The sequence below is a fragment of the Canis lupus genome, chromosome 5 (genome assembly GCF_003254725.2).
Source record: "Canis lupus dingo isolate Sandy chromosome 5, ASM325472v2, whole genome shotgun sequence".
Taxonomy (NCBI): domain Eukaryota; kingdom Metazoa; phylum Chordata; class Mammalia; order Carnivora; family Canidae; genus Canis; species Canis lupus.
In genome coordinates, this window is record NC_064247.1 from 4,586,639 (window position 1) to 4,598,902 (window position 12,264).

Consider the following 12,264-nt stretch of genomic DNA (forward strand, 5'->3'; position numbering starts at 1 on the left):
TTCTCCACTCATTTCAGAACCGCACTTCCTGCCAGATCGCCCAGGGAGATGCTAGAACGCTCTCCGAGCCCTGCAAGGATGCCAGTCCGGAGGCGGTTCGCGGGCCCGGTGGTCCGCGAGCACAGCGATGGCGTCCCGCACGTGTCCGGCCACGCGTCTTCGCGGGCCTCAGTTTCCCCGTGTGAAAAATGGGCGGAGCGCAGGCTCACCTCCCTCACCCAGAGAAACGGGGCTGGGTGTTCCGGTTTCGGCCCCGCTACAGAAAAACCACTCGAGAAACGAGGAGTTTCTTTCGTTTTCAGTTCAAAGAAAGAAAAAAAAAAGGGAAGGAAAAAAAAAAAAAAAGCAAGAAGCGTGAACATGCCCAGAAATGCGTCCGTTAGGGACGCCCGGGTGGCTCAGCGGTTGAGCACCTGCCTTCGGCCCAGGGCGTGACCCTGGAGTCCCGGGATCGAGCCCCGCACTGGGCTCCCTGCGTGGAGCCTGCTTCTCCCTCTGCCTGCGTCTCTGACGACCAAATAAATAAAATATTAAAAAAAGGAAGCAATGCCTCCGTTAGTGTAAGCGCGGAGGGGCTGGCGGAGAGGGCGCCGAGCGGAAGGCCGCGTGCACACGCACAGACACCGGCGCGCACACGCCCGCGGGAGGGGAGAGCCGGGCCCGCCGGCCGCCGCTCCGGCCCGGGCAGGGGCAGCGGCAACGCGAGCGGGAGCGGGAGCCGGAGCCGGAGCGGGAGCGGGAGCCGGAGCGGGAGCCGGAGCGGGAGCGGCCTCCGCGGCGCCTGCGCACTGGCCGCGCCCGCCCCGCCCCCACCGCGCCGGCGCCCCGCCCCCGGCTCGCCCCGCCCCGCCCACTCCCCCTCGCGGTCCCAGCCCGGCCGCCCGCGCACGGCATTGTGGGACACAAACAAAGTGCCCCCGAGCAGGCTGGAGCGAGCGGAGCGGCAGCGGCCGCGGCGCCGGCCCCCTCCCGGCCGCCCCCTCCCCTCCCCTCACTCCCCTTCCCTCCCCCGCCCCGCCCCGCCGGGCGCCCGCGAGCCGCCGCCGCCGGCCCTCCCGCCGGGCGCCCCGGGGGCTGCGCCGCCGCCGCCGCCGCCGCCTCGCGCTCGCGCCCCTCGCGGGCACGCCATGCCCCGGCCGCAGGCCGCCCACGGGCCCGGGCGCGGCGGCCCCAGGTAGGGGCCCCCGGCTCCCGGGGAGGAGAGAGGCGGCGGGCCCGCGCTCCGCCCCCTCCCCCCGGGCCGCCGCCGCCGCCGCCGCCGCCTCAGCCTGGCGGGGAGGAGGAGCAGCAGGCCTCCGGGCCCCGGCGCCGCCGCCCCCAGGTACCGGGGAGGGGGAGGGGGAGGGGGAGGGGGGAAGGAGGGAGGGAGGGGAGGGGGCGGGAGGTGCGCCCCCCGCCCGGCCGCGCCGCGGGACGCAGAGCCCCGGCTCGCGGGCCCCCTCGGCGGCGTCCGCTCCTGCAGGGAGGAGACCAGCCGGGGGGGGCGGCTAGGAGCAGTGTCCCCGCTCGGCCGGGGCGCCCCCTAACCCGCGGGGGCGGCGGAGTCACCTGCTCTCACCTGGCGAGCCCCAGACCTGCCCCCCACACACACCCACATCCACCTCCCTCCCCCCCCCCGCTGCAAAGAAAAGGATGGCACTCTTGGGGAAAAAAAAAAAAAAAAGAATAACAACAAACACCCCTTTTCCTTCCCTACCTGAGGATCACCGCATAGCTAGTCGCTTTCTGCCGGCCTAGCCAAGGAGGGGGGGGAGAAGGGGTGGGGAGTTCCCTGCAGGTGAAACTGGCACGTCCAGCACAGGTGATGCGAGGGGCTCTGCGTGCGGCTCCCACCCGGAATCTTCATTGTGCACTCGATTGGAACTTGAAGGAATGAAGACAAAAACTTAAGTTGTTTGTGGGTTTTTTGTTTTTTGTTTTTTTCCCCTTTTACACCGTATAAGTAGATTGAATCTGTTGAGGTCAGGAAGAAATGGTTTCCCACTTGTTCTCTTACAGGTTGGTGTGTTGGGACATAGACTGGTAATACCCTAAACGCACTAATCGGTGTGGTAAGAGGGCAGATAGTCTGGCCAGGTAAAAAATTTCTGATTCCCATTGGCCTGGGCTTGGAGGTAGAATTATTGGGTTTAAGAAAATAATGATCATAAAAAGAAGCACCATACAAATCTTCACTTCCCTCATTGCTTCGCATTGCCAGTGCATTAATAATATTTCATTGTGCCTAGTGGAGTTTCCTTATCACGCAATGTGAAAATCACCAAAGGAATGTTTTTTTCCCGTAGCCTTTTGTGTTTTTTTTAGGACGATAGCACTCATCGATTGCGGAAACCAGATTTACTTATTTTGTGCAACACAGGCATCTCGCATATGTGGTCTTATTTAATTCTCAGAGCAACCTGATGACTTAGACGTTATTCCTTGAATTTTGTCTAGGTGAACAGATCACACAGCTAGAAGTGAAATCTGTACCCAGATAGAATTCCAAGGTGGGTAATGTTTCTGCCTTGCCGCTCAGCACAGGGACACTTTTATTACGAAAGATTTGTCTCATGAAATTGAGAAATAATGAATATTTCACTATGTAGATGGAGTGAGTAAGGTTGTTCCCCCTCACTCCTCCCTTTTAGTGTCTCTCTTTAACCATTTGAAAGTAAGTTGCAAACATGGGGACCCTCGACTAATTTCAGCATGCATTTCCTAAAAATAAAGGACATACTTCTCCTCAACGTCATCATCTACACCTTTCTAAATTAATCCATATGCAAATTTCCTCTTTATTCTAAAATCTCCTTGAGAAAATTTACCCCTTCTGTATTCACTTGAGATTATTGCATTTGACCATTATGCCTTTAGTCCCCTTTTAAAAATAATACCCATCACCTTTTTTTTCCTGACACTTACTTGACCCAACCACTTGTCTTTTAGAATGCTCCCACATTCTAGACTTGTCTATTTTCTCATAGTGATATTTAATTTATTCCCCTAGCTCCTTGACTTTTCTGTTACTGGAAGTTAGATCTAAGGAAAAACTTGATTAGCTTGAGGTAGTAACTTTATTTGGCAAGAATATTGAATAGGTGATACTGTGTACTTCTCATTGCTTCATGAACAGGTATATAATGTCAGATTGCTACACTGTTGGTAATGCCAAATGACCACTGAAGCGGTGACTACCAAATCGGCTGTAAGAGTTTGTTTTACCCTTTGATTTGTATGTGATCTTGGGATAATACTTTGACACCAAGCAAATATCTTGTTTCTGGTTACTTTCTGTTTAGTGATTTTAGCACTCTTTGGTGACTCTTGATTAAACCAGTTTTACTGGAGATTTTCTGTAAAAAAGATTTCCTTCATTAACTAGGGGTAAGCTGAAGTTCCTCCTAAACAATGCAGAGTAAATGCTTAATTTCTTCCCTTTGATTATCAATATTCAGAGAAAGGATTGGAGAAATAGTTACCTTCAATGGTGGCAAATGAGATTTTTTTCTTGGTTTTTTTTTTTTTTTTTTTTTTTGCAGGATACACTATAGACTCATGGGTTTTAATGTATTTATTCTTTTTTTTTTTAATGACCATTACAGTAATTTTCTTTTTGACCAGATTGTCCCAGATTTGAATAGTAGGAACCCTTTCAACCTGGCTCCTATGTCTTGTTGTTGTTGTTGTTGTTGTTGTTAAATACTTCTGCTTGCTATTGGAGCATTCTTGGAGTACTTTCTGGCACAACATACCCTAGGCTTACCATGTTACTTTCTTTGCTCTATATCTGGAATGGAGTCTGGATCTAAGGAGTCTTGGTTTGGTTTTTTTTTTTTTTTGTTTTTTTTTGTTTTTGTTTTTTTTTTTAATAAGAAATGGTATATAAAAACCAAGATCAGGATGTTGACATACTCATTTGCTGCTGGAGTGTCATTGCTTCAAGGCCCTTTCAGAGGAGAGAACTAAAAAATGGGTTTTTGCTTGTTTGTTGAATCATAAGTTCATAGTGATATATCAAATTCAGATTTAACATAGCAGACCTTTCATTAACTTTTTTAAAAAATATTTTATTTATGAGAGAGAGAGAAAGGCAGAGACACAGGCAGAGGGAGAAGCAGGCGCCCTGCAGGGAGCCCGAAGTGGACCCGACTCCAGGATCACGCCCTGGGCGGAAGGCAAGTGCTCAACCTCTGAGCCACCCAGGCGTCCCTCATTAACTTCTTTGATTTTAAATTTGTCTCTTGTCTTAAATGAAAATCTTAGTGCCTGATAAAATTAACATAATTAATTATCCTACTATATACATAGAATCATTTCAAAATCACCATAACAATATCCTATCTGTAAACTTCCCAGTAAAGTTTAAGAGTTCTTTGCATTTATTTTTGTCCTTAGAGTATATGATATGAAGAGTGTGTAATCAGAGTACTTAGGGTATTCAGAAGTCACTTGAAATACTTTTCTGTTTAGTTAAACTGTCAATTTGATACAATTCATTGGTTTTATTTATAATTTTGGGGTTTTCTCTATTTTTTTTGTTTTCTCTATTTTTGAATATGTCAAATATATCGTTCAATACATGGCTCAAAAAATAATTTTTAAAGTATGTTAAAGATGCCTCACCCAAATTAATTTTTAAGATGAAATATTCTTTATCTTTGCCATACCCTTTAGTATCTAATGTATTCTCATATATCTTAATTGCAGAAGGCTTAGCAGTAGACAAAGTATGTTACTTCCTTGAAGTGATGTAGGAGTAATTTTAAATTTTGCAATTAGATTCTGATTCCTCTGGCAAAGAGAAGGCATTAAGACTAATCTTTCAAGGTGAGCGGAAAAGTAGATTTCAAGCTTGCTTTTGCAATCTTTACTTGAAAAATCATGTCTTTAAAGAGGTATGTAGACGGTGGAAGTTTTATTTTTTTATTTTTTAAAGATTTGATTTATTCATTCATGAGAGACAGAGAGAGAGAGGCAGAGACATAGGCAGAGGAAGAAGCAGTCTCCATGCAGGGAGCCCGATGCCAGAATCGATCCCGGGTCTCCAGGATCACGCCCTGGGCCTAAGGCAGGTGCTAAACCGCTGAGCCACCTGGGGATCCCCATTTGTAGCAGTTTTAATGTCTTTCCCTCATTAATTAATGAATTGGATAAACTATGACACGTATTCATTCTATATTTGCATGACAGTCATGGGAATGGCCTGTGTGTCATCTCTTCTTCTGAAACCGTGTAATTCCCCACCTTCTCCCAGGTACCCTTTCCCCAAGGGCCCAGAGTAGCTCAGGGGGGGCTGGTGTCTCTAGGGATCCCGTCCTGCCTTATGGTCAGATTCCCAGGTAGGCTGGGTGTTGGGACAGTGCAGTTACGCAGTTTATCTCAGTCGTCAATCACCCGGGTGCTATAGAAAGCAAAAGATGTGGCCAGTTTGTTTTCCTCTGTGTATACTATCATTGCTTTTGGTAACAGAATGGACTGGGAAAATGGAGAATTCATGTGCTTTGGACCCATTCACTCTTATTCTCTCTTTAATCTCAGTATAGATTTCCCAATATTGTTAGAACACATAAAGTAAAGGGGGAAATGCCACGAACAGTTGCATAGGTATGTGTAACCACATAGCAGGTAGAGCCTATTGTGGTAGACTGAATGGGAAAATACACTAACAATTATTGCTAACATTTGTTGAGCCATTTCAAAAAGTCAGCATTGTACTAGACATTGCTTACAGCATCTCATTTAAATTTCACATTAACTCTTTGATATTGCTGCTGCTAACTTATTTTTCAAGTAAGGAAACTGATAATCCAGGTTTCAAACTCAAGTCTGTCTTCAGAATTAGCATTTTACTACTTCAGTACACCTCATAGCTAAATATAATGGGTAATAAAATATATTTTGGGATCCCTGGGTGGCGCAGCGGTTTGGCGCCTGCCTTTGGCCCAGGGCGCGATCCTGGAGACCCGGGATCGAATCCCACGTCAGGCTCCCGGTGCATGGAGCCTGCTTCTCCCTCTGCCTGTGTCTCTGCCTCATTCTCTCTCTCTCTCCCTCTGTGACTATCACAAATAAATAAAAATTTAAAAAAATATATATATTTCATTCACCATGAATTAAAGCATGTACATGACTGATGTTTGTTCTGTAGCACCACTGAAGATGGTATGCCGAGAGCCCCAAGTGCTTGTCACATCTATTACACATCTTTAGTATATCAGACTTTGCTTCAGAAACTGCATTTAGATACCATTTTAATAGGCATTTAAATAGTAGAGCATCAGGGCACCTGGGTGGCTCATTTGGTTGAGCTTCGGTCTCTTGATTTCACCTCAAGTTATAATCTTGGGGTCGTGGGATTGAGCCCCGCTCAGCAGAGTCTGGGATTCTCTCTCTCCCTCTCCCCTCACCCCTCTACGTGGTCTCTCAGTAAATGGAGAAAATCTTTAATACGCATCAAAATTCAGAGTGATTGGTTGATGGATAGATATGTGATAAAAAAAAAAGTGTAATGTTAATTGGGAATCTAGGTGTGAATGGGGAATCTAGGTGTGGTTATGCAGATGTTCACCAATAAAATGCTTTAAATTTTCCTCCATAGGAGTGATTAACAATATACTGTTATTATAAAACATTATTGATAGCTGCATAGAAACCAGTAACATGCCTACAGTGACTCCCTTAAATTTTTAGTAAGTCTTCCTAGCCCTCCCTGTAAGGATAAAACTTGTCACTGAAAACGGTCTAGAGTCAGACTGTTATTAAAGGGTTTTCTTCATTAGTTAGAGGGCCCCTAATTAATTAGGCCCCTTCCAGGTATAATTTTTTAGTATCTTTGTAAATATTACATATACCAAATGTATGTATGTACACACACACACACATTCTCCCCCCCCCCCCCCCCGTGGTTTTCTGATGTTCTGTAGACAGCTCATGAGCATACTTTTCATATAAGCTATATGGGATATTTTTACTTTAAATGCTCCCCATCGATGTTAAAAACAGATAGTAGCTAAGAATGATTGGGGGAAATTTATCCCCTGGTAAACTGAAAGCCACATTAGTTTTCTTTGTTCTTCATATTAGAAATGTGTCACCCCATTTTAGGCGATGAGCCGGAAATCTCTAGATTCTTAGTCACTGCATCTAAAATAGTGATTGTGTACATTAGATTTATATTATGCTCCTGTTTGAAGGGCATATGACTATTAGATTAACTTCTTCACTAATATTATTAGTGCCAAGGGTGATCTTAGGACATTTTTACATAACTGATTCTGGAGTAAATCACTTCTATCATCGTGGTATTTCATATTGATAATTCAGAATACTGAAAATTGGTAGATGAAACTTACTAATGTCTCACTCTTGGGGAGCAGTATTGTCCTTGTTTCCTCATTGAATATTCTATTTTAATAATTTTTTGGTATAGCTTTAAAAACTTAAATATGTTTTATGCCTCGTTTGTAATTTCAGTATTCTGTATTGCTATCCTACAGCTATTAAAATGCTTATATTTCTGTATGTTGAGGGAATTTGCTATCATTTGGTTTCGATTGTTTTTGATACATTCAGCTATAGACATCTTGGGGTAGCATATAACCAAGACGTGAATCTCTGGAATCAGGATTTTGTGGAACTTCTACCCCGCTGGCTTCTGAAACAACTTTAGATACTCTTTATTAAATGATTTCCTCTTAATTCAGATCTTAACCTGCTAAATGTCTGATCCTCATCTACTCTTACCAAGCACAAGCAAGCATATTTAGCACTAGTCTCTATTAAATATTGTATTTGTGTTTTTTGATAAAACAGAAATCCTTGCTCTAAACAAAAATAAAATGTAAGTTTTCAGGACTAGACATACTTGTTTGCTTCCATTTCATTTTTCCCTTTTACTGGTGTTGTGTACTGGTTGTGTGTGTGTCGTATGTCTTCTTGCACTTCTATCTTTTTCTTCTTTTTACATTGAGTACCTCTATTCCCCCCCCCCCCCTTTTTTTTTGGCTCTTTGCTTCTCTCCTTTCTTGCTTTGGATCTTCCAACACTGCTCATTTTCTTTTTTGTGGCTTTCTATTACTGTATGAGCACTGTAGCTTTTATTTTTGATGCCTTTTATATGCCATATAAAACTATACAAACCATACCTTTATGAGAATTATTTGTATTTACAAGAATCACTGCCTCTCTTTGTTTTTTGTTTCTTCCTCATTTCCTTCTGCTTCCTTCAACTAGGTACTTGGCTTTACTTTGAGAGCCAGTACAGCATAGTGTTAAGAGCACAGACTGGGTTCAGATCTTGACTCCTACTTACTGGTTGTGTGGTCTTGGGCCAGTTTCCTCAACTTCTTTGTGTTTTGTTTTCCTTACTGGTAAAATGAAGTTACCAAGTGACACCTATCCCAGGATTGTGTGAAAATTAAATTATTTATTTGTAAAAAGTGTTTAGAACAATGCTTGGTACATATCGAGTACCATATAAATATTAACTAATAACTATCGTTCTTCTTAAAAAACTAGTTCAAAGCCATTCTTTTTTTGGCAGTTTATTGAGATAAAACTCAAAAGCCATAGATTATTGCCACTACAAATTTGTGGTCTTCCAATTTTATTTAGGTACCTCCTAGTCATCCTTCTGGTTTTTTTTTTTTTTTTTTTCCTCCACAGGTTTCTCATGTTTCATTTTTCCTCAGAATTGTACTTTATCTCCTCTCTTCTCAGCAGTCTGCCTCTACCGGTAGTTTCAAAGAGAAATAACATAAAAGCCACAGCTATCAGACAAGAACTCTCACTACTTGTCACCACCCACCTGTAAACTTCACTGTAACTGCACCCTTCCTTTTCTCTTTCTTCCTATCACTGGGTCTCCTGTTTCAGGCTAATTTTTTTTTTTTTTTTACTCATGCACTGAATCCAATTTCTCCGTATCCTGGAACTTTATGCCGTCTGTTATCATTGTGTTCCCTGTATTTAACTTTTCCTCCTTCTGAGTCTTTTCCAACCACTGTCAAAACATTCTCTATTTTACTATAATAAAAACAATATATCTGGGGGGAAAAACATTCTTTAGTTTTTCCCATTCTATAAAAATACCAGTATCCTCCCTTGAGCCCTAATTTCCCTCCATCTAACTCCCTTGCTCTATCTTTAGAAGCTGTCTTCTTCAGATTGAATTGTCTATACTTACAGTTTTCACTTCCTCATTTCTGTACACTCTTCATCTTTGTCTAGTGCAGTCTGATTCTACTATGTGCTATTATAATGTCATCAGTAATTCTTTGTGGCTAAATCAAATAGAGTAGTTTATATCTTATTTGACCTATCAGCAGCATTTGACACTGACATCCACTCCTTGAAATACTCTGCACTCTTGGTTTCTGGAACATTCTACTATCCTGTTCCTTCTGAATATCTCTTTTCCAGGTTTTCTTTTTGCTACCTCTCACCCTCTTTTTCCTCCTCTTGTTTTCCTTAATCATTCTAGCTTAAAAGCTTATCAATTTTGCATTCTAGGTAAGATCCTCTTTAAAGAACCCGTTTGGCTTTAATTTGTTCTATGGTCTATTATTCACTTTATGTCTGTGCTTTACTTCCTTCTATTTATTTTGAGTTTGCCTTGCACTCTTTCTGGCTTCTTAAAGTAGATGTCTAGGCCATTGATTTTTTAAAATTATCGTGAAACACATTTTAAAAAATTTATTACCTTAACTATTTTTAAGTGTACAGTTCAATGGCATAAAATACATTCACACTCTTATGCAACCATCATCATCATTCATCTTTAGAATTCTTTTCATCTTGCAGGACTGTAACTCAGGACCCATTAAACAATAACTCCCCATTCTCCTCTTTTTCCAAGCCCCTGGCAGCCACCCTTTTACTTTGTGGTCTATGAATTTGCTCTAGAAACCTTATATTATTAGCATTAGACAATGAATGTCCTTTTGTAACTGGTTTATTTCATTTAGCATAGTGTCCTCAGAATTTACCCATATTGTAATGCATACCAGAATTTCCTTCATTTTTAAGGCTAAATAATATGCCATTGTATGTGTGTATCATATTTTATCTTCTTTTGGTGAACACTTGGAGTATCTCTACCTTTTGGCTATTGTCAGTAATGGTCCTATGGATATTTGTGTACAAATATATGTTCATGTCCCTGTTTTCAATTCTTTGGGGTATATATCCAGAAGTAGAATTGCTGGATCATATGATACTCTATTTTTTAAGTTTTTGAAGAACCCCACCCATACTGTTTTTCCACAATGGCTGTACTTAAATTCACACCAAGAGTACACAAGGATTTTTTTCCTCCACATCCTCACCAGCACTTTTTTCTGTATGTATCTGGTTTTTTGTTTTATTTAATAGGAGCCATCCTAATGGGTGTGAAGTGGTAGGGCTTGTGGTGATAGGCCTTTGATTTTTAGGCCTATATTCTTTTCTAATATGTGTATTGAAAGCTATCAATTTTACCCTAAGCACCACTTTAGCAGCATCCCACAAATGTTAATGATGTATTTTAATTATACTAAGTTAAAAATGCTTTCCACTTTCCCTTGTTGATTCCTTCAGTCAACCTGTGGATTATTTCAGTATTTTATTTCCAAGTATTTGGGGTTGTCTTAATAACTCAGTGATTTCTAATTGTGCGTGTGTGGCGAGAGAACGTTTTCTGTGTGCATTCACTCCTTTAAAATTTGTTTAGAGGGGTCTTAATGGTGCAGCATATCTGTCTTGATGAGCATACTTTGTACTTGAAAAGGATGTGTATTCTCCACTGTAAATATCAGGACAAGGTGGTCAGTGGTGGTGTTCAGATCTTTCATGTCTTTAGTGACTTTTCTTGGTGGGGAAGGACCTAGTTCTATCAGTTATTGAGAGGGTCAGTAAAAGTTCCGGAGTATTATTGTGCGTTGTCTGTTTCCTTAGCTCTGTCGGTTTTTACTTCTTGTATTTTAAAGCATTGTTTTTAGGTGCACACACATTTCTTGCTATTATACATCTTTGTATCTCTGGTAATATTTTTGTCTTGAAGTCTATCTGATATTAAAAATAGAGCACTCCTGGGGGGCACCTGGGGACTCAGTTAAGCATCTGCCTTCCACTAAGTCCTGATCCTGGTTTCCCGGGCTGTAGCCCTATGTTGGGCTCCCTGCGCCGCGGGGAGTCTGCCCCTCCCTCTGCCTCTCCCCCTCCTCGTGCTCAAGCTCTCTCTGGCTTACTCCTTCTCAAATAAAAAAATAAAATCTTAAAAAAAAAAAAAAAAGAACTCCTTGGGGTGCCTGAGTGGCTCAGTCAGCTAAGCAGTTGACTCTTGGTTTTGGAGCAGGGTCAGGATCTTAGGGTCCTGCTCGTGCATGGGGCTTCGTGCTCAGTGCGAGTCTGTCCCTCTCCCTGCTCACTCTCTTTCTCTATAAAATAAATAAATAAAAAGCAAAAATAGAGAACGTCAGCCTACCTATCCTTATTGCTTGCCTGGTATATCTTCCAACATACTTGTATCCTTTTATTTCTTAAAAAAGAGCATACAGTTGGGCTTGCTTTTTTAATCCTGTTCTGCCTTTTAGTTGAAATGTTGAGTCCATTAAAATTTACTGTAGTTAAATGAAGTCCAAAATCAAATTGTTGGCAGAGTTGGTTCCTTCTGAGAGAAGGATCTATTCTATGCCACTATCTTTCCTTCTGTTAGTGCCATGCTTGTGGCAATAGGTCTCCAGTCTTCACTTGGTGTTCTTCCTGTGTGTCTTCAAATATCCCCTTTATATAAGGACATCCTAATTACCTCATTTTAACTTGATTACCTTTGTAAAGAGCTTGTTTCCAAATAAGGTAGTATTTTCAGGTACTGGGGGTCAAGACCTCAACATATTGGGGGGATGGGGAAAGACATGGCTCATTCCATAATGAGACACGTTTCACTTTGGCATCAGTGCAAAAGGCCAGTTGGGTAAAGCCACTGAAGTTGTGTACATATTTTAAAGCAAACACATTGGAACTCTTGAGTACTCGATGTGAGTGCTTAAAAACTCTTTAGGGAAGAAAAAAACCTCTTTAAATGCTAATTGGCTAAAACTGACTTGAATTTAACTTGCTCTTGTAAGGATCCAAAAGAGTGACTAACACCTATCCTTTCTTCAAGCTTGCTTTCTAGTAATAATGAATTGATGTCAACAGGTGATACTCTTAATGTACTGTGATTGAATCCTTATGCGTGGCAACATGATGGGACAGGGAGAAGAGACTAGGAATTTGAATTTTATAGTCAAATAGACCTCTGTT

General features: G+C 42.4%; 1 protein-coding gene across 7 annotated transcripts in view; it reads left to right on the top strand.

Moving 5' to 3' along the window:
• The first annotated feature begins 1,055 nt into the window (after window positions 1-1,055).
• The window catches only part of ZBTB44 (zinc finger and BTB domain containing 44), a 67,673-nt gene continuing 56,464 nt past the window's right edge, over window positions 1,056-12,264 (top strand). For 2 of the 7 annotated variants that reach the window (XR_004815864.2, XM_025464890.3), the window contains exon 1: window positions 1,093-1,321. The gene's annotated coding sequence lies outside the window, so the exon portion shown is untranslated. Of the gene's footprint in view, window positions 1,322-2,436; window positions 2,490-12,264 lie in introns of all 7 variants that reach the window. The other 5 variants (XM_025464891.3, XM_035716476.2, XM_049109751.1 and 2 more) reach the window with 5 other exon arrangements.